The 19,028-nt window shown below is 39.6% G+C and overlaps 1 protein-coding gene across 2 annotated transcripts in view; it reads right to left on the bottom strand.

Moving 5' to 3' along the window:
* Positions 1-19,028, bottom strand: part of SHROOM2 (shroom family member 2) — a 120,469-nt gene that overhangs the window by 52,986 nt on the left and 48,455 nt on the right. The window lies entirely within an intron of this gene.

The raw sequence follows: 19,028 nt of genomic DNA, 5'->3' as shown, positions 1-19,028 counted from the left end.
TAAGAAATTGACAATGTCACTCTTTTTCCTTCCAAAAATTCTTCTATGTATTTTTCACTGTAGATTGTGAAGATCTCACCCAACTGCCTAAACTGGGAACTCATGATTTCTCTAAAAAGAAGAAAAAATTGTCATTTGGTCGAAATTTCTCCCTTCTTGCTTCTTATCCTCCCTTTAAATAGACAAACAACATTCCTTTCTATAGAGTCATCTATAGAGTACCAAAGGAGTCATCATCCTACACAGACAAAGACATTAGGTGTTCTCTATCTCAGACAACCACATTCATGAATTCAAATTACTTCATGCTATGTTAGTCACCACTGGCAGATCTACCTGCCAGGGTAATACAGGAATGAAGCATCTAAAATCTAGCAAAAGGTTAAGATCCAGCAGCAAAACTACATAAGGAATGGGAACATTTCTTCTGTCATTCTCAGTAATTAAATATATACAAGAATTATCCTAATTTAGGCTAAAAGAGTTGTTACCAATTCCATAAAAAAGCTTTAGGTTAAGGGCAATACAATTCCCTGCTCCTTTCCCCTTGCCATTTTCAGTGTTGTCCTGCCTCCCAGCACAGAGGTGTGTCTATATCTCTGGATGTAACAGCAAACCAAGAGAGGACAAAGCACCCAAAACTTGAGGTTGAATACTTTCTCTGAACACAGTTAATCTCCTGCTTTATTTCCTTGTTTATTTAAAAATAAAGGAAGGAGGGTGGTATATATGTGTAAAAGAATATGAGAAGGAACAAAAACACAGAAAGCCCCCCATAAAATCTTCATGCAACAATTGCATATTAAAGGATTCACCCAAATTAATAAAACTCCCACAACATATTTTGAAGTAAACCTTCACTGTCTGTCACTCGTATCCAACAGAGATGATTCAAAGAAGTTTTTATATATATATACACACAGACACATTCACATATCCCTCTATAGACATATGCACAGATATATACGTATATGCAAAGTGACTTTTTAGACTTTTCTAAATCCAAAATACTCCTACAATTTTTCTGTCCAGGTTTTGCACTCCAGCTACTGCTTTTTCAGTCTTCCAATATACCAAAGCACTGCTAAAACCTGACCCATAATCCACTTTACAGTTCACCTCCCTGCTGCTTTCTAGAGCATCACAGCCTGAGCAACTTGGTTCCCTTTCTGTAAGGTTGTCCTACTGCCTTTCACTCAGATTCAACCTTAGATGTCCCATCTTCCTACTGTCCTGTGGCTAGACAGCAGCAATTTAAACACTTTTTCTAAAGTATACTCTGTGTCAGCATTCAGACTATCTATCCAGGAGAGCCCTAAACATCCTTTCAAAGAAGGACAGTCCATACAGTGACTGTCTAAACCCCTCTCAAAAGCCAAAAGCCAGGGCCTTCCTGGCTGAGGCAGAAACATTAGGACTTGAAATTTTAAGTTAACTGTGTAGAGGTGTCACTTCCTCACTTTATATTTTACAACTTAAACTTAAGATGTGCAAAATGCCTATACATGGTGAGCAATAAACCCAAAAAACTACTGGTAAATAACATAACAAGTACTTTAAGGCAGTATCTTTTATCTTTGCAGAGCCACAGTGAGCTTTATAAAAACAACACACACCATCTCCTTCTTTCTTTCAGGATCACTCTATGAATAGAAAAAATGTCTGAATGGAACTTTGTTTCAGAAGAAAATTTGTTCAAGGTTTTTATATTTGGTATCTGCTGAAGATTAAATGGAAATGCTTTCACATTGTGTCTGATCAAATGTGGCTTATATGAGATTTTTTAAAAAAACAATATGCCAGCTAAAAAGCCTAGAAAAGTGAATTTAAAGGTGAAGCATTTAATAGCAGAAATCAACAGCAACATTACTGTTAGTTTCCCAACTGTGCACTGTTTTCCAAAACAAGCACAGAAGGGCTGACATGTACTAATTCAAATTACTACTGGCAATAATTGAGTCATACCAGAGTTTTTGTTGGAAGACTCTACTTCTGTCTACTAACATCAGCATGCAGCCCATCTTTGTCATAGCCACATCTCCTTGCACTTTAGTGAATGTTCTCTTGGAAAAATCCCCTGTGACATACTTCACTGGAACGGGATGAACCAATGACGAAAACTAATTAGCCTGGTATATGAATAAACTCTTCTCTGACCTCAGACAGCTGAGCTGCACTGCCTACATCCCCTTGTCCAGAGACAGCTGGATCAGCCACAGGCAAAAAACCGAGACATTCAATACTGTGCATATAACATGCACAGACACAAAAACTGCAGAACTTGAAAAGCTGAGAGAGAGAGCAGTCTCAAGCAACACAAAAATCCACATACAGAAATTAAAGAATAACCTTTACAGGCAAAGGAAAAAAGTTATTACTGGCCTTGTTGTCCTAAGACAAATCTATGACCACTAACTACAGCATGCTCAACTCTTCAGAGTTTTTGATTTTGATGACTTTGATTTGAAATCATTTTGAGGACCAGAAAAAAAAAAAATTGAAAATTGTGTTCATTATCAACTTTGTGAATCCCTCTAACTTATCAAATAGTAAACTATTGTCCTTTCAGGTTTAAATGTACTGAAAATACATTATAGCTGAAGAATATTGTGTCTTAATTAAGGAATCCTTAGCAATTACAGAAGCTTCTTGCAACAAGTTTTCACATTCTGGCAGTTCTTCACTCAGCTCAGCCATCTCCCTGTACAGAGTCACCAGTGCGATTCCCAATGGAGCACCACCACTGCCCCCACCTTTGCATCCTTTCTCCCTTTGACTCCCTTTCTGTATTTGGTTGGGGTTGGCTATTCCCACTTTCCCCTCTCCAAGAACATGGCAAGCTCACGTTCCCTTTGTGGGCTGGTTCCTATACTGTCTTTCCCCACCTGTGTCTTTACACTGGCAGCCAGAGAGGCTTTTTTGAGGATCAACTGCAGAGTTAAAAGGAAAGCTGCAATGATAGAAGATAGTGCTACAGTCACTTAATAATCAAGATAAAACCTTGAGGACAATATTGAATATGTGTTTTGGGCTGGTTAACTATACTAAATTCAAGAGCTCTATCAGTGGTTGGTAAGGATTATTTAATGGTTTAGATAAACTGCCTTTAAAATCCATTTACTTTAGGGACAATCTTTAATTCAAATTAGGCTTCAGAGCCGAACCTTCTAAAACCTACACAATCTACATGCAAACCGCCCACATTATCTATGAGCTAAGAATAATTATGCCTAAAAAACTATAACCCCACAATGAGTGCAAATGTGTGTGTTAATTCATCTTCAACATGAATGAAGAAAACAGAGGAAGACAAAGATCTGCCTCTTGTTCCATTACAATCTACAGGACATTTCAGAAGTATATAGACAAGATCACCAAATAAAATACTCATCTCAAAAAGAAATCTCTGATTCTCTCATCTCCATCTGCTCCAGCCCACCCAACACCAATTCATTCTTGATGTATCCTACACTAACAACTGAGCTTTCTCCAACCTGTACACCCTAAAAGCAGTATCTTGAGCTCTGTAAAAATCTTGCTCTCAGCATCTGAGTTCACAATACCGTAACAATAAATTTCCATGCATAACAATTAAACCCAGTACCTGTCTTTCCTTAAGATGGGAATTACATATCCAAGTTCTGAAACACAGAAACTGTGTTAACACTATGCAGTACAACCAAACCCTAATAATTAAAACATCTTATTTCCAATATAAAACTGGTGTAAACTGGACACAGCTTCTGTTTTTTTTCAGGGAATGATTATTATCCCCCTGCCTTGTCCACTCCGAAGCTGTAATATTGAGATCAGCACCACACTAAAAAGGAGGTATGCATGACTCCACATTACAAGACCAACAGTGCCCTACCAGGGACAACTCCGTTTCCTGTTTCTTGAATTTATGCATCAGAATTCTAACTCAACCCTCCAACTAGTTCTATGTCAGAGGAACAGCTGAGTCTTGACTTTCCCACTTTCTGAAACCTTTTCAAGTGTCATATCACAACTCTCCCCCAATACAGCAGCAGAAATTACTTGGGTTCACAAGACTTAAGAGAAGGAATACTGAAAATACCAACAGGACCAGTAAGGGAATTCCTACATAATGACAAACTTGTGACCCAATTCAGACTTCCCTACTCAAAGGCCTTTTCTAAACCTCTGTTGAGACCATGCTTGTAGTGGTGGCATAGAAACACAGAGGATAGTACAACCTTGGTGATACGTTATGTGGCAAAATGGTTCACAAAAAGAAATGGCTAAATCAGATGCAATGCAGGAATATAATAAAATAAATATTTAGATCAATACTGCAAGTTTCCATTATGAAAAATATAGTTCTTTTTAATCAGGAAAAAAACAGAGTAAGAAGCAGAACCAACTCAACAGGCACATATGAAGTCTTTTTGCTCATTTATTTAAGAGCTTATGCATGTTAAGTACTCAAATAGTGCTTTTCAGTCTATTCTCTCAACATTTGGAATTCTCAAGCCATCTTCCAAATAAATATTGGTCATGTCACACAGCATCCAGGACCCTTGTATTCCAGCTTAGTTATAACTGAGAAAAAAGATGAGTGCAATACTGTAAAAAAATTTACATTTCCACATTAATAAAGAACTGAATAAGCTTTTTATTTAAAAACTTTCTCTCAAGGCATTTTGGTTTCAGAAGGACAACAGATTTGAAAGGAGAAACTACTCCATTAAAAAAAAAAAAAGGAAAAAAAAGGGAAAAAAAGAAACCCTCCTCTTCCAAGGAGCCCCTTCTGGATTGTATATACAAGTGAATGTAAAAAATGTATACTGCTTCCACTGGATTGGAGATAGCTATCCAACTGTAAATCACTTTGTGATGTATGGCACTGTTTTTGAAAAGGATTTTTATTGTCATAACAGCTATTTTCACATTAAAACAGACATTAGAGTTTGGCACATTACAGAGCTCATAATCTGGGCATGAAATCTCAGCTGCCTTAGCGTGTTGGAAGCCCAAGGCGTAAGGTGGTTAGAGTTGCACAATCATCTACAGTAACCTCTCCCTCCTTACCTCCCAGGGGCAGCTCAAGTTTCAGGTGAAGTTAATTGTTCAGTTCCAAGTTTTATCCCCTTCTTAATCTCCAACCGATGACTGCAGCCATAACAGCATTACAACAAGAAGTAGTACAATTAGAAATAATTATGTATCCATCTACAATTTCTCCATTGGCAAAGGGCAGATATTTTCCTGAAACAACTCAGAGCATGAGCTCCTCTCCTCCTATGCCTCTATTAATTCAGGCCCAATCTCTCCAACATTTTGGTGATTCTTAACTGAAGTAGAGGTAGTACGCATGGGCAGGCATAATGCTGTCACTGAGCTCCTACCAGCCTGTGGGTAGGAGCCTGACCCTGAGAAAAGCAGAACAGAACACTGCTCTCCATTCTTAGAAGGGAGATGGGGGCTGCACTGAGGCAAAAGAAAGAAGCTGGCTCCTCTCCTGAGGCTGGTTCTATGTCCTGCTTCGTCTTCTGTGAGAAACAGAGCTGGACCACAACTTCAATCCTCCTTGCTACAAGACAGTGCTACACAGTGGTTAAGCAGGACTAAGATCCAGCCAATGTCACAGAAGCAAGACTGGGTAAAAACAGTCTTTCTTCCCCTGCATTGTCTGTTTTAAAGGTGAGTATCTGAGATCCAGAAACAATGATACTGTTCTCACTGCAAAGGGACAAGTTGTGTCTGGAGATGTATCCCTTTACTCTCTGCACAAGTACTATACCTACAGGATCAGAGATTTGTCCCCATCTCCACCCCTGCCCAAACCTCCATCACACACACAGTGGTATGTCAGAATCCTGAAAATGGGAGGCTTAATTTTTCCACTCCTCTCAAAAATATGAGACCCTTCCAGAACTGCAGCCACAAACTATGACTGAGAGTTCACAAAAAGGAAACGCAATGAACACAAGGAGGTCTAATATTTTATATCTTTACTCAAAGTTCAGTGAAGTCAGCAGAAATGCGTGATGAGTTTTATGTGCCAGTGCTCTGCTATTTATTATTATGCTTTATTATAAACCAGTAGGAACCTGCAGAAGTTGATCTTTACTTTTCTGGGATCCCTCCCCACAAACATATTGGGCAGATTCTATCTGAGCAGCCCTCCAGTGTGAGAAGCTCCTCTAACTTCACTAGATTAAGGATTTCTCTAATGGAACTGGCTGGCCTGTCTGGTCAACACTAAGAAGATAGAAACACATCCTGAGCCCACGCTGCTCCAGCACCCCACCTTCACAGCATATGTTCTTGGAAAGCAGGAAGCAGCAACTGCCTGGCAAGGAGAAAAAGAAATCCTACCCTGCCAAATTTATTATTTCACACCCTCTCCCCCTTCCCCAAACTGTGTAGGACAAGTGTATTTAAAGGATTATTCCCCCCACCCCAGTTTTGCTCAATACTTCATATTCTTCTCCTTCCCAAGGAGAAATCCCACGATCCCTTCTTTAGATTTACTGGGAGGAACAAACAATTTTGGTCTCACACATTTATCAGCATACTCATTTCCTCTATCACTATTCCGTAAAAATCCCCTTTCACCCTTGTGTAAGCTCTGTGCATGTCAGCAAACAACTCACTGCCTGGGAAACTTCTTCCACTGAATTTTCTTTTCACACCAATAAAAGCTCAAGACTTAAAAACTCTTACGCCTTGACATTAAGTTTCATTAACAGTGACTCTGCTACTCCATCAGTCCTGAGGATACACTTTGGGATGAAGAGACTGGCCTGAGAAAAACTAGTTGCAGACCTTTCAGAAAGTAGCAAACCACCCCAGCGCACAGCCTGGCTGGGAGATGAGGGGTTTTGCTCAGCAACACAAAGCCAGGTCTGCGTGAGAAATGGGAGGCAAATTTGAAAGCAAACAATAAAAACGTGACTTTTCAGTTGCCTCCCCTCGTTCACACCTGCCGACTCCACTTCAACAATCTTATAATGAAATTTTAATCAGATGCATTTTGAGACAACAATGCATAGCTTTTTCTTTAACCCCCTCCTCCAAGAAGTTAAAAAAGACACAAGAAAGCCGAGAAAGGCACCCTGAACACTTGCTTATTCCGACAATGGAACGAAGGGGTGAGTTGCTGCCAGGTGCCAGCGTCCTACGTCCCGGCCAGCCTGGTAGGAGCCTCCCCACTCTGGCACAGCCCAAGGTACCTACCCAGGCACCGTGCTGGGCAGTGCCTCCTCCCCGGACCCCTTCCTCAGGGACCTGGCATGGCTCCCAGCTGGCGGGCAAGTCCCACGGCACGGAGCGGGACAGGTCCAAGAGAGAGGCGATGGGGCGCCGGCACGCGTGGGGTGTGGGTGGCACCGTCCTGGGCTCTGCTCCCGGCAAAAGCAGATGATGCCGGCAGAACAGAACATGGGACTCGCCAGCCCTCCTCGACCGACTGTCCTCCTGTGCTAATCTGCAGCCGCCAGCTTAGGGGATATAATTAGACTCACAAAGGAGCCTTGTTACCGCTGCCCACTAAGAGGCCGTAGCAGTTTAGATTAGTCATACCAGCGGCTCCACCGACCCGCTCCAGTGAACACTGCCTGCGGAGCTCCGTGCGGAAAAGCTCAGCAAAGCCCAAAAACTGAAACCAGAGGACAGTCCCTAAAGGAGGAGGAGGAGGGAGGGAGATTTTTATTTTTCATTTGAAGTGGTGTTTGGCATGGTACATGGAAAATGCACTGAAATTGTGCCACTGAAGGTGATTTTTTTTGGTTGTTGGGGGTTTTTGGTTCGGTTTTGTGGGGTTTTGTTTGTTTTGGTTTTGGGATGTTTGTTTGCTTTTATTTGGGTTTTGTGTGTTTGTTTGTTTTTAAAAATCTGTTCCATCGTTTCCTTTTCCAATCTTATAAGCAAACACGTGGGCCTGGGGCACCGCATTGTAAAGAAGTTAATGTCACCTATGAGATGACAGAGCTAAAAGAAAATCTCCAGAACAACCCGGGCCTCTTAAGAGCTGATGGGCCATCAATGGTATTGGAGATGTTTTTTCTATATATGAAAACTAACCAGCCAGTCTTCTCAGGGAGCAGCAGCACTTCCCCAGCAAGAAAGGCAGCCTGTGATATCCCTAGAAATAAACAACCTCAGTTCTCAGAAAGGCATTGGAAACCATCACCTATAGAAAATAAGGGCAAGTACAACCTTCCATCCTCCGGGGAGACTGATGTTAACAAATTGTGGGGAATTCTTTCAAAGGACAATTTATTTTAAAACTCCTCTGAAAAAATAAGCTTTATTCCAAGCTTTATTCCACTGGCCAGACTGGCACATGTAAGCTTGCCATGGTTGCTGACCACCATCATACCTGAGGATGTAAAGGATAAAGTACCAATGTAATGAGGGTTTTTTGGAAGTAGTCTGGAATAAAGGTAAGCTAACATGATTCCTTGCTTATTAACATTAATGCATATGCATGTGTGATAAAGTGGACACTCTGTCCAAAGAAAGGCAGACTTTGATCTGATGGCTCACTTTTCTAACACTGTTTCTGAAAGCATCTAAAAACCACAGTTATTGCTGTGTGAGTGAGGATTCAAGGTCAAGCTGACAAATATCATTCTATACTTGGTGACTTATTTGGCAAAACAGAAAAGTAAAATTCAAACGGGGAAAAAATAACTTTTTTCCCTGAATTCCAGCAGGAAGTCCATCTTCACTCTACATAACAGAAGAACAAATTGCATACAGTGAATACTATCGAATCTACAGCCTAAAAACCTACTAGAATTACATTGATACACTGGTAAAAGAGGAAGAAAACTAAGGATCTCCTTAATTTTAAAGAAAAGGAAGACCTGAACCTCAAAATATCAAAATATAGTTGACTGATAGGATTTTTAATTAGCCTTCAAAAAGCTTTTTTTCATTGTTAGTCTGCAATCAAATACTGATGAGCTGTCCTGCTAGACTACAGCCAGAACAGGAAACAAAGCAAGCTCATCTTACCTTTAACAGGGACTGCTGGGCACAGCACTACATTTGCTAGAAAACAGCTATAAACCGTTACATAATTGCTATGAAAGCTTTTCTAAAAGACCAGTTGAAATTTCAAAGATATCCCTGAAGGAACTAGGATTATTACAGTGCCTATGTTACATATAGGATCCAAAGATGAGTGAAGGTGGGTGATCAGACAAATGCCACAAACAAGATTTCAGCCTATAGAAGAATAGAGATTTTCAGTCAAGTGTCTTGAAGATGAAAACCCCTCTGACTCAAGGCCTTATCTCAAGTGTAAATGCGCCTCTATCCAAGACAGTACAACTAAGTAAACAACCTGGAATTATTACTCTAGTTGATGTTGGATTACAGTATAAAGGGAAAAGGAGCCTACATCCAACGTTACTTGGTATTAATGCAGACATGCTTATAAAGCTATGGCACTGGGTACACAACCCCAAGGGTATTGAGCCTATGTAGTACCAAACCACTGCTCGTTAATAGCTGCTCTTCTCTTAAAAGAGGAAACTCTTAGGTCCCTAGTTCAAAGGAAACCTCTGCACATCATAATCTGAGCTTCTAAGCTTTACCTCCTTACTGAAAAATAAAACAGCACCTGAGATCTTTGTAATCAAAAACCAGAACAGATCAAGAATTAACCCCTTCACCTCTCCCATCACTAAAATGAGAAAACATCAATTCAGAGTGAAAAGATTTCAAGCTTTCACCAGGAACGCACATGCTAGTTTCACACAGAAACGTTTCTGGGATTCTTTTTTTCATTAATTAACAAACCAAAGTTGTGGGAAGTAACTTGCTCATCACCGAGAGTGGTGCCACAGGAGGAGCAGCATCTGTGATCAAGCCTGTTAATGAAGATGCCCATCCCTGTCTCTCCTGCACCTGACTCTGGCTGCCAAAGCAGACTTCATTCCCCTCTGAGCCTTCCACCCGTCTGTCCACAGGCATATGGCTTTTAGACAACAATACACCAAAAAAAGCAGTTAAAAACCTGAACGCTCAACACACCTGCCCCTTTGAGATCTGGGAAGCACACTTGGGATGCTTTTGCCTAGACTGACCTTCCTGCATTATTAAAATACATATTACCATGTTTAATTTAGGAATGCTTATGCAAAAGAGACTGTGTGTGTCCTAAGGTAGAAATCTTTAAATGATACACATATTTTTGAAATCCCTTAAGTAGTTTAATGAAAATAACAGCCACAAGAGAGCGCTACCAGCAAAGGATACAGTCACAGGGAAAATTCAGACTTGAAGCTATACAGAATAATAAATAAAAAAAACCATGTTGTGGTCAGGCAGTCTTATTTGCACATTTAAAAGGAGTCCTCAGACATTTAATTGCTACAGCTGTGATCTTCACAAGTCAGGAGATATTCTGGGTGTCTCCATTTTTGAAGGTGGAATTTGAGATACATCTATTGCTCTTTCTCTTTGTTTTCAAGGGGCGATTAGTCAGCAGTTTTTGGGTTTTATGCACCTTTAAAATGATTCACTTCAACTGAGACACCTGAAATTAACAAGTTTTCTGATATCACCATATTTTTTTCTGAATGTTTATAACTGACTAAAACTCAAGGCAATGAGCTAAAACCAACAAAACTGTGTTTGTGGTTTTGCTGTTTATGTCTCCATGCACCAAGTATCTCAATACCTTGTACTCCCTTCCTACTTATCGTTTCAAGAAAAGTGCCAACAAATTGTAACAACAAAGTCAACCTATTTTTCTGGAAGCAGCAAATGGAACTGCAGTATTTTTTCCATGCAAAACAGAAGGAGTTCCTGTTTTTGCATTTTCAGCTTCTAGTATCTTATCATAAAAGGAAACGATTTCTAAAAAGTATCGCTAGAAAAGAAATGACCTAGAACTTGAAAACAATAAAATAAAAACATAAACACGTACTTAACTTATGTATTTCTAGGGAGACAGAGAGGCTCTAAAGGACAGAAAGGAAGTAATAAAAGCAACCTATTAATATTCAGATATTCTTAAAATGGCAAACTGAACCAGTTTTTGATGGACAAGCTACTGACAGAATTCTATGATACAGGTATCTGTACAAATCCCTAAAATTTTAGCAAAGCAGCATATCCTACCTGAAATTATTCTTATGCGCCAAAATTCACACAAAGGTCTACACAATCATCTTTTGCCTTGCTGTCAACCATGGTAAGACCTACAAAGCCTATAGTATTGCTTTTTGCTTTCTCCTCCCATGCATTGGGTAACCAGCTGGCCTGATCTCCCATTTGCCAGCCACACCTGTGTCTGGAAAATGGAGCAAACAGCAATGTCACACTACAGTCAACAGCGTCTCTTAAAAGAAGTCGTGCTGGAAGGAGTATTACTTGTCACAGCACAGCAGAATAGCTCCTTTCCTGTACTATGCCCTAGTAATTTGCTTTTCACATAAAAAGAAACTAAAGGGATCTGCAAAATGCTCTGCTTCTGTCCATGAAAACAAACAAATGTAAATACACTGTCAAGGCTTATTGCCCTTAAAAAGTTCAGTCATTAACTTGAACAAATCAGGATTTCACCATCACAGTTTGCTCTGGTTTTCCTTGTACCTCAGCCCAACTGTACAGGCTTGAGCAGGAGGGAACAGCAATTTCATTTATAAATAAGACATGCACTGTCAACAAAGAGGTATTAAATTGTATGAGGTATAACATCAATCTTCCTGTCTGCTAAATTCACAATAGACTACCATGATAAAGCTTTCATATTCTGGAACTGTGTTTCCTTGCTCTGCCTTGAGGAACTAGATAGGCACATCTGGACGTCTGAGATAAAAGTGCTGCTCTGGGGATTTATGGTATATTTATATAAGCTACATAAATACTTTTCCCTCATCCTTATTTTGTGCACATTCTGATATCTTTTGATGGCTAGATAACATTAAACTGCTGATGTCATCCTCTTACCTCAGTTTTTGCCACTATTTATCAGAATTCCTCTGAAGGATAATAACAACCCTCTTTTTTTAATGAGTACTTATCATTAGGAAACATCTAAAATGCTTCACACATTGAAAACAGCTACAAATTGTGGTTCTAGTAGGGTTTACTTTCAAATATCTTTGAAATTATCATGCCATGTAAAGTACTAAAGAAATTAACCTTTAAGGTAAATACAAGAAAAAAGGTTTTATTCACCAGTAAACACTGAAGGAAGACAGAGCCTCTGACAGTGCTAATGCTCGCAGCAGCAGCAGGAGTCAAAATACATGGGAGATTTTAGGCTGTCTTACCATAGCTGAAACAAAGGACCAGGAGTGAGGAGGAACAGGAAGCAGGGCAGCTTTCAGACATGCTCCCCACCACCTTCTTTGCCTGGGATGGAATTAGCAGGCAGAGCAGCACAGAGTTGTTTATGCCAGTCCAACACGCTGCCTTCGGCAAGAAGGAACCTGCTATTCCTTGGGGCACACGGCCATGAAAACCCTTCTGTTGCTTGTGGCCAGAAACAACAGGTATGTTTTGCCTCCCAGCCACTTACCACAGTGAGCAACGAGCTTATGGTTCGATAGCTGTCCCAGAGGAACTGAGCTTCCTCAGAAACCACTTTCCAAATACCAGTCTTTCTACACAGGTGTGGTGTTTTCCCACACCGATTTCAGCTGTGATTTACCTAACCACGTCCAAGGTGACCCAAAAACGAGAGTGGAGAAAGAGAATTCCTCCAGTCCCAGGACATTTCAGGAGACAGCCCAGCCTTAGTTCATCTCATTCCTGGTTAAAACACCACAGCCACAGGATGCAAATTACTGAGCCTCCACAAAGAACTATGCCATGAGCTGAGACGATTGAAGTTTTATTTGGGAAAGCTATTTTGCTCTGACATGTCCTACGCCAGGCCAGATTTTGAAGACACTGCCATTCCCCAGAGTGCTTTCTTCCCCATCAGATGCCACCCTTGGTTCAGCTGCCCACCTGCCGGCAAGGCTGCTCTGTGAGGCAGATCAAAGAACTGACTCTGGTTTCAATTGCAACCCAGCAGAAATTTCCCCAAACTTCAGCTTTTGTCATTCTGTCCTTCCTCTGTGCTCAGCATGAAGCTGGACTAAAAGCATAAGGGCTGTATAACTCAGCAGTGTGGTAGCTGTGTGTCTATGCCAGACTTTGTTTTGCCAGGTGATCCAGTATTATGTAGATTCAGTAGCAATGACCATAAAATACCATGGGTTTCTTGTGCAACAGATCAGATGCAAATTTCTTCTGTTATTCAGTAACTAAAGCTGCAACACACTTGCATTCCTGCTCTTCTTTGAAGTGGTCATATTTCTGGAGTTAAGGGTTGGATTCTGAAAATTTTTTCAAAACTTTTATAATCTTTTCAAATTGGAAGGAGTTACATGCAGTTACTTCAGCAAGTTGAGCCTAAAATCTCCAGAGTCAATATGATAGATACTTGATGCTGAAGGATCTAAGAAGTGCCAAGTTCTTAATCTCATCATTTAATCTTCAGGAGGTGAAATATGTAATGTAAAATAAAAGTAATACAAGGAGAAAACTGTAACACACTGAAACAGGAGTACTGTTACTTCTCTCCTGAAATGTGCATGTCAAACTCCTTGACCAGTGTTTAAAAACCCCAACAGTCTTAAGTGCTTCAAAGCAATCCCAAACAATTAATTATTTCAAAATGTATACAACATATACAGAAGTATTCCTTCCAAATGCAAAGAAATTTTCTGACATAAAACAATTATTCATTTGGTATTTGATGGATGGGTTTACAATTCTGTTTCAGTCAGGAATCTGCAGATATCTACAGTGTTATCCAACACATTAAAAAATGCATGTGAAAGTACTATGTCAAATAAGTCATCAGACCCCCAAATTTTAGAAGGCTCACTTGTTTCCCTCTCTCGCCCCAGGGACTACAAATTACAATTTCCAACACCTACAATGAAATACACAAGTGGAAAGCAGTCCTAAGAATAAATCCAATGTACCACCCAGTAAAAAGCTACGGTTAAATCCTGCAAGCACTTGTATACTTTAACTTCAGTCATGTGAGTGCTCTTACTAAGTTGGACGAGACTACTCATGCTCAAAATTAACCATTTTGACAAGTGCATGCAGGACTGAAGGAAAAAAAAACAATCTAAAACTCAGTCATGACTCACAGGTTGTTACCATCTGATGAATATTCCATTCCACAAAAAAAGCAACATTGCCCAATTTTAGTAATTACTTTACAAAATTGAATAGCACTGCCATAAGTAACCTCTGAATAATCATATTCAAATTTTAGAGGATTCCTTTTACCTACAAGGAAACATCTCTGCCCTTTCTAGTAGCCTAAACATTGACTTGGTAAAACATTGTGACATCTGCCGTAATTTTGGCTTTCTGTTATTCAAGCTTTACAGGGCAGATTTTTTAGATTTGTAAAAAAATAAAATACAAAAGTTGCCACAAGATGAAAACATGTTAGTCACAACATATGTATTTGAGAGAGTCCTGACAGCTGTATAAGACAAACATCCAAAACTATGCAACAACAGTTTGCTCCTTGAACACAGGGATGGTACACCACCAACTGGAGGAAATTAAGCTTATGTTCCCCTCAAGCGTCCATTGGTGTGTCACCAACACCATGAATCAAATCGTGTTAATGCAACTAAGAAACAGGCAAGATGGGCAGAAAATTAAGAAATAGAAGTGCCTTTTAGATGTATATCCTACCAAAAAGACAGCTGGCATAGGAAACATCCAAACACCTGGGTGGTATGTCAGGATTACAGCAAAGGGAATGTGGATTCACACTGGTAACACGTTGGGTTAAGTGACTGTGCTGACAGTACGGCATCCAGGGGAAATGGTCTTAGAGCTTCTCTAAGGTATAATTTGCTGAAAATATAAGATGAAAGTGTGTGATCCCCGTTTTGCTATGTGTCCATTCCTTCCATCAGTAGAGAAGATCACACAGCTGAAGAATGAGGAGCACAGTGGAGGCCCAGCCAGAAGGTGGGGGGCATCCTGAGCAGTCCTATGAGGAGAGGCTGAGGGAGCTGGGGTTGTTTAGTCTAGAGAAGAGAAGGCTTAGAGGTGACCTCATCACTCTCTTCAACTACCTGAAGGGAAGTTATAGCCAGGTGGGGGTTGGTCTCTTCTCCCAGGCAACCAACAACAGGACAAGGGGACATGGGCTCAAGCTCTGCCAGGGGAAGTTTAGGTTAGATGTTAGGAAGAAATTCTTTACAGAGAGGGTGATCAGGCATTGGAACGGCCTGCCCAGAGAGGTGGTGGATTCACCATCCCTGGAAGTTTTTAAAAAGAGATTGGACATGGCCCTTAGTGCCATGATATAGTAATTAGAGTTGGATCAGGGGTTGGACTTGATGATCTTGGAGGTCTTTTCCAACCCAATCTATTCTATGATTCTATGATAATCCCAGTCTCCCTGTAACATTAATAAACCACACACAAAAGCATCACCTATGTGCCAGTTTTTAACAGTTTAATATGTCTCATGAATGCATAGTGAAAAATTATTCTTATTACAGATTTGTGGTATACACTTATGTCTGGCATGTGCAAAGGAATGAGGATGGTATTTAATAAGGGAATTTAAGTTAGAAGAACACGCAAAATAATTAAATTACACAGACTATGGCAACCACCTCAATATCAACGTTCAGTATCAACACTCAGAGCAATTTTACATACATATAGATATGCACATGTTTTCCAAACAAAAGAAATCACATGCGAGTCCTGTAAGAAATGCCCTAAGCACAGTTTCCTTTCCATCTGTCTAATAAAAGGAATCTACTCAAGAAATTACTCAGTACTACACAGAAGAACTAGCATGCAATTAAGATGTGTTGTTTCCACACACCCATTTGAGAAAACAACATGAAGCCTCCTGAGTCCCCTTTTAATCCAAAACTAAAAGTACACTGCACTTGTTCAACTATCAGTATACATAAGTTACTCAAACATCATGTTTGCTGTTGAACCAATCACACAGTCCTGATTTGGTTTCAACCGCAACTATGCAATGTTTCCAAAAAATATGGCCAAGTATGTATGCTGACAGCCAACACATTCATGCTGAGTATTTGGTACTGCAGGCACTTTTATTTAGAAAACAGCATTATTTTCCCTATGTAAGTCAAGCATCTGATTCTTTAAAAATAACAGGTTGAAATAATTTTGGGGAAGCCAGCTACCACTGCAGAACAACACAAGCCCCTTGAGAAACTTTTGCCACATACACAAATTAATTGTTGTGAATAAAACACATTACTTTCACTACTTCACTCACTAACTTCTTCCCTTGGTTTTTACTGTAGGTACATTAGACCTCTGAAGTGACAACAGCATGCCCTACTGCTTCCCAGGTACAGAAACAATTAGATCAATACAGGATCAGGCTATGGCACTACTGCATTGAGGGAGTGACATGTATGGAGAAATTTCACATGGATATGCTTCTCAGCAGTAATGAGCAAAACATGATTTTTCTGGATTAATTATAGTGGCATTAATTGCAAGGAAATTCTCTACTTTCCAGAAGAATTTTGTTAACAGATAATTTTTTCATATCATTATAGCATTTAAAAAGTTTGTTGTTCACTTCTGGATCAGTCTAGAAATAGATATTGCAAGCAACCCTGGGGAAAATCATTTTCCACATAGAATCTAGATCTTGGCTACCCAAGCTAACTCTCACAGATAGCAAGTACAAACATGATTAAAACAAAGATTCCCGTAGCCTTCAGGATTGGGTTGAACTTCAAACCTTCTGTCTATTTTGTGCTTCAGATTATCACACTGACAGCCATAGGGAATGTTAAATCAATGCTACAGAGAAGCATCACAGTGCTAAACAAAGGACACAAGGAAAGCAAACAAAAAGATAACTTGCAGATCAATACTTCATCTTATATGTAACTCAATGAAAGGGAATTCTGGGACTATCCCCAGTCTCCCCAGAGAACAGTAAGGGTGGATCTGAAGAAGACTGAAATAGTCTAAAAATGCCAAGGCAGCTATTTCAAGATGCTGTAATTGATTTAAGTGCAGACTGCCTCTGAAAAGTGGTGGTCCGATCCAGCTGAAAACCTACTTACTCAAGTAATTTTGTAGTCAGATCAGTTCCCTGATCCAATTCAATCCAGACCTGCAGGAGTGCTCACATAAAGACTAAACAACCGGTTTGCTTAAAGACAGGACTGTTTAAAGCACTCATAAAAATTCAGCCTAACATTCAGGGAGAACAAAACAAAACTAATACTGTTGTTCAAACCATAACTTCTGAAAGAAAGCATGCAACAAGGCTTTTATAAAAACCTTCATCATTTGAACTTCCAACAGGAAAAGAAACGTTATTTCAGCACAGCAACAGCGGTGCCTGAGAACAAGCTGGCCGAGAATAAAATGAGACTGGATGTTAAAAGGTTTCTGACCGTCAAAGGACTGATGTCCTAAGGCAACTTTCCAAGAGAAAGAGCAAAGTTGAAAAACCACAGACAAAAGCCCTAGCTAATTTCATTCAGTAAGTTTTATGAAATTTTATCTAATATTATGCAGGCTTGTCAGTGACCTAAAAAGCTCTTGCCTCTTTTGGGAGCTATGGAAGTCTTCATGAATTTAAGACAAAAAACGTTTTCCCTAACAACAGCACTGTTTCAGCCTCTTGGCTACAACAGCTAGGTTGCTTTTGCCCATTGCACATGTGCTAGGGAAGGAAAAAGGGGAGGGGTGAAAAAGGACTGATGAAAACCCATCAGTTTTGAACCAAACCGCACACAAGCACGCATAGCAATGGGGCTCTGCTGCCTGCAGAGAATGGCTACAAATCCCCAGGAAAAAATCAGTGCTTGATTAGCTGTATAAAAGTTCTCCAAAATCACATACATGAAGTGAAATACAAGTGAATAAGAATGACACAGTGTTGTATGAGGGTATTTCTGCACCAAATTTTCTGCCATTTCCAAAGATAGATCAGAATTCACAGATTCTGAGCAGATTACTATCATAAAACTGAAAAGCACTAAGGCAGAGGGAATCTTTCTATTGGTCTGAAGCTTTTCCTAGTAATTAAGACTTGCTGTCTTGGCAGATTCTCCAATGTCTATAAAACTTCTAAACACTGAAGTTCTCCCTTTCTGTGACAGAAACAGCTGATGTAACCTCTGCTAACAAAAGTGCTTTTACTGGAATAGCCAGGGCAAGTTGGAACTGCTGAGTGATTTATGGTAGCTGTGAATGTATTTTATTTTGCATTTTTTAACTTCAGTGCTATGAAAATTTGGTGAGAGTTTCTGGAATTAGCTATTGTTGAGGATATAAACTATCAGCTGTGAAAGAGATACAGGTTCCCATAATTCCTTTTATCAAAAACACCTTCTAAAACCAAAGGTGAAAAGCACACTTTTGTACCTCTTTTACTTATCATTCTATTTCAAAAGAGATCATTCTCATTTAAGACAGCCTCAAACAGTCATTATCTTTATGGACTGGATCATCATACCTGCCAAATCCAAACTCTCAGCATTTTTTTTGTTGTGTCGAATTTTTTTTTGATTCTAACAGACACCCAAAATTCTTACATGAAAAACTGGTTGGTATAATTTGATAAAAGTAATTAGTTAGAGGATTCTGATTCATCAGAGTAGGAAATTATAGAGAAGGATCTTGTTCTTCAGATTTCCTGGTTTGAATTCTTTTCAGAAAATACAAGACTTAACCTACTTTAATATCAGCTCATTTCTGTCAAAAATATTTTTATGAAAACTATTGATAACTCAAGTTAGTAAAAATAGTGTGAACTTAAAAGTCACAAGTCAAAATTACAAAACAAAAAATTTCCATACCAAAAATGTGTCCTATTTTGATAAACTGTTTCACTTTTCCCCCTTCACTAAGAACTAACTGAAAGCATTCTTTATGCAAACCACTCAAGAACTGCTTGAGACCTCAAATATTTTCACAGAGTGGGAAGATGCTTTTCCAAAAGCTCCCCATGTAACCCACTCCTCACAGCACAACTGGCCTGCACA

The sequence above is a fragment of the Myiozetetes cayanensis genome, unplaced genomic scaffold (assembly GCF_022539395.1).
Source record: "Myiozetetes cayanensis isolate MyiCay16 unplaced genomic scaffold, myiCay2020 scf5-8, whole genome shotgun sequence".
NCBI classification, from domain to species: Eukaryota; Metazoa; Chordata; class Aves; order Passeriformes; family Tyrannidae; genus Myiozetetes; species Myiozetetes cayanensis.
This window is presented reverse-complemented; position numbering and strand designations above follow the sequence as displayed.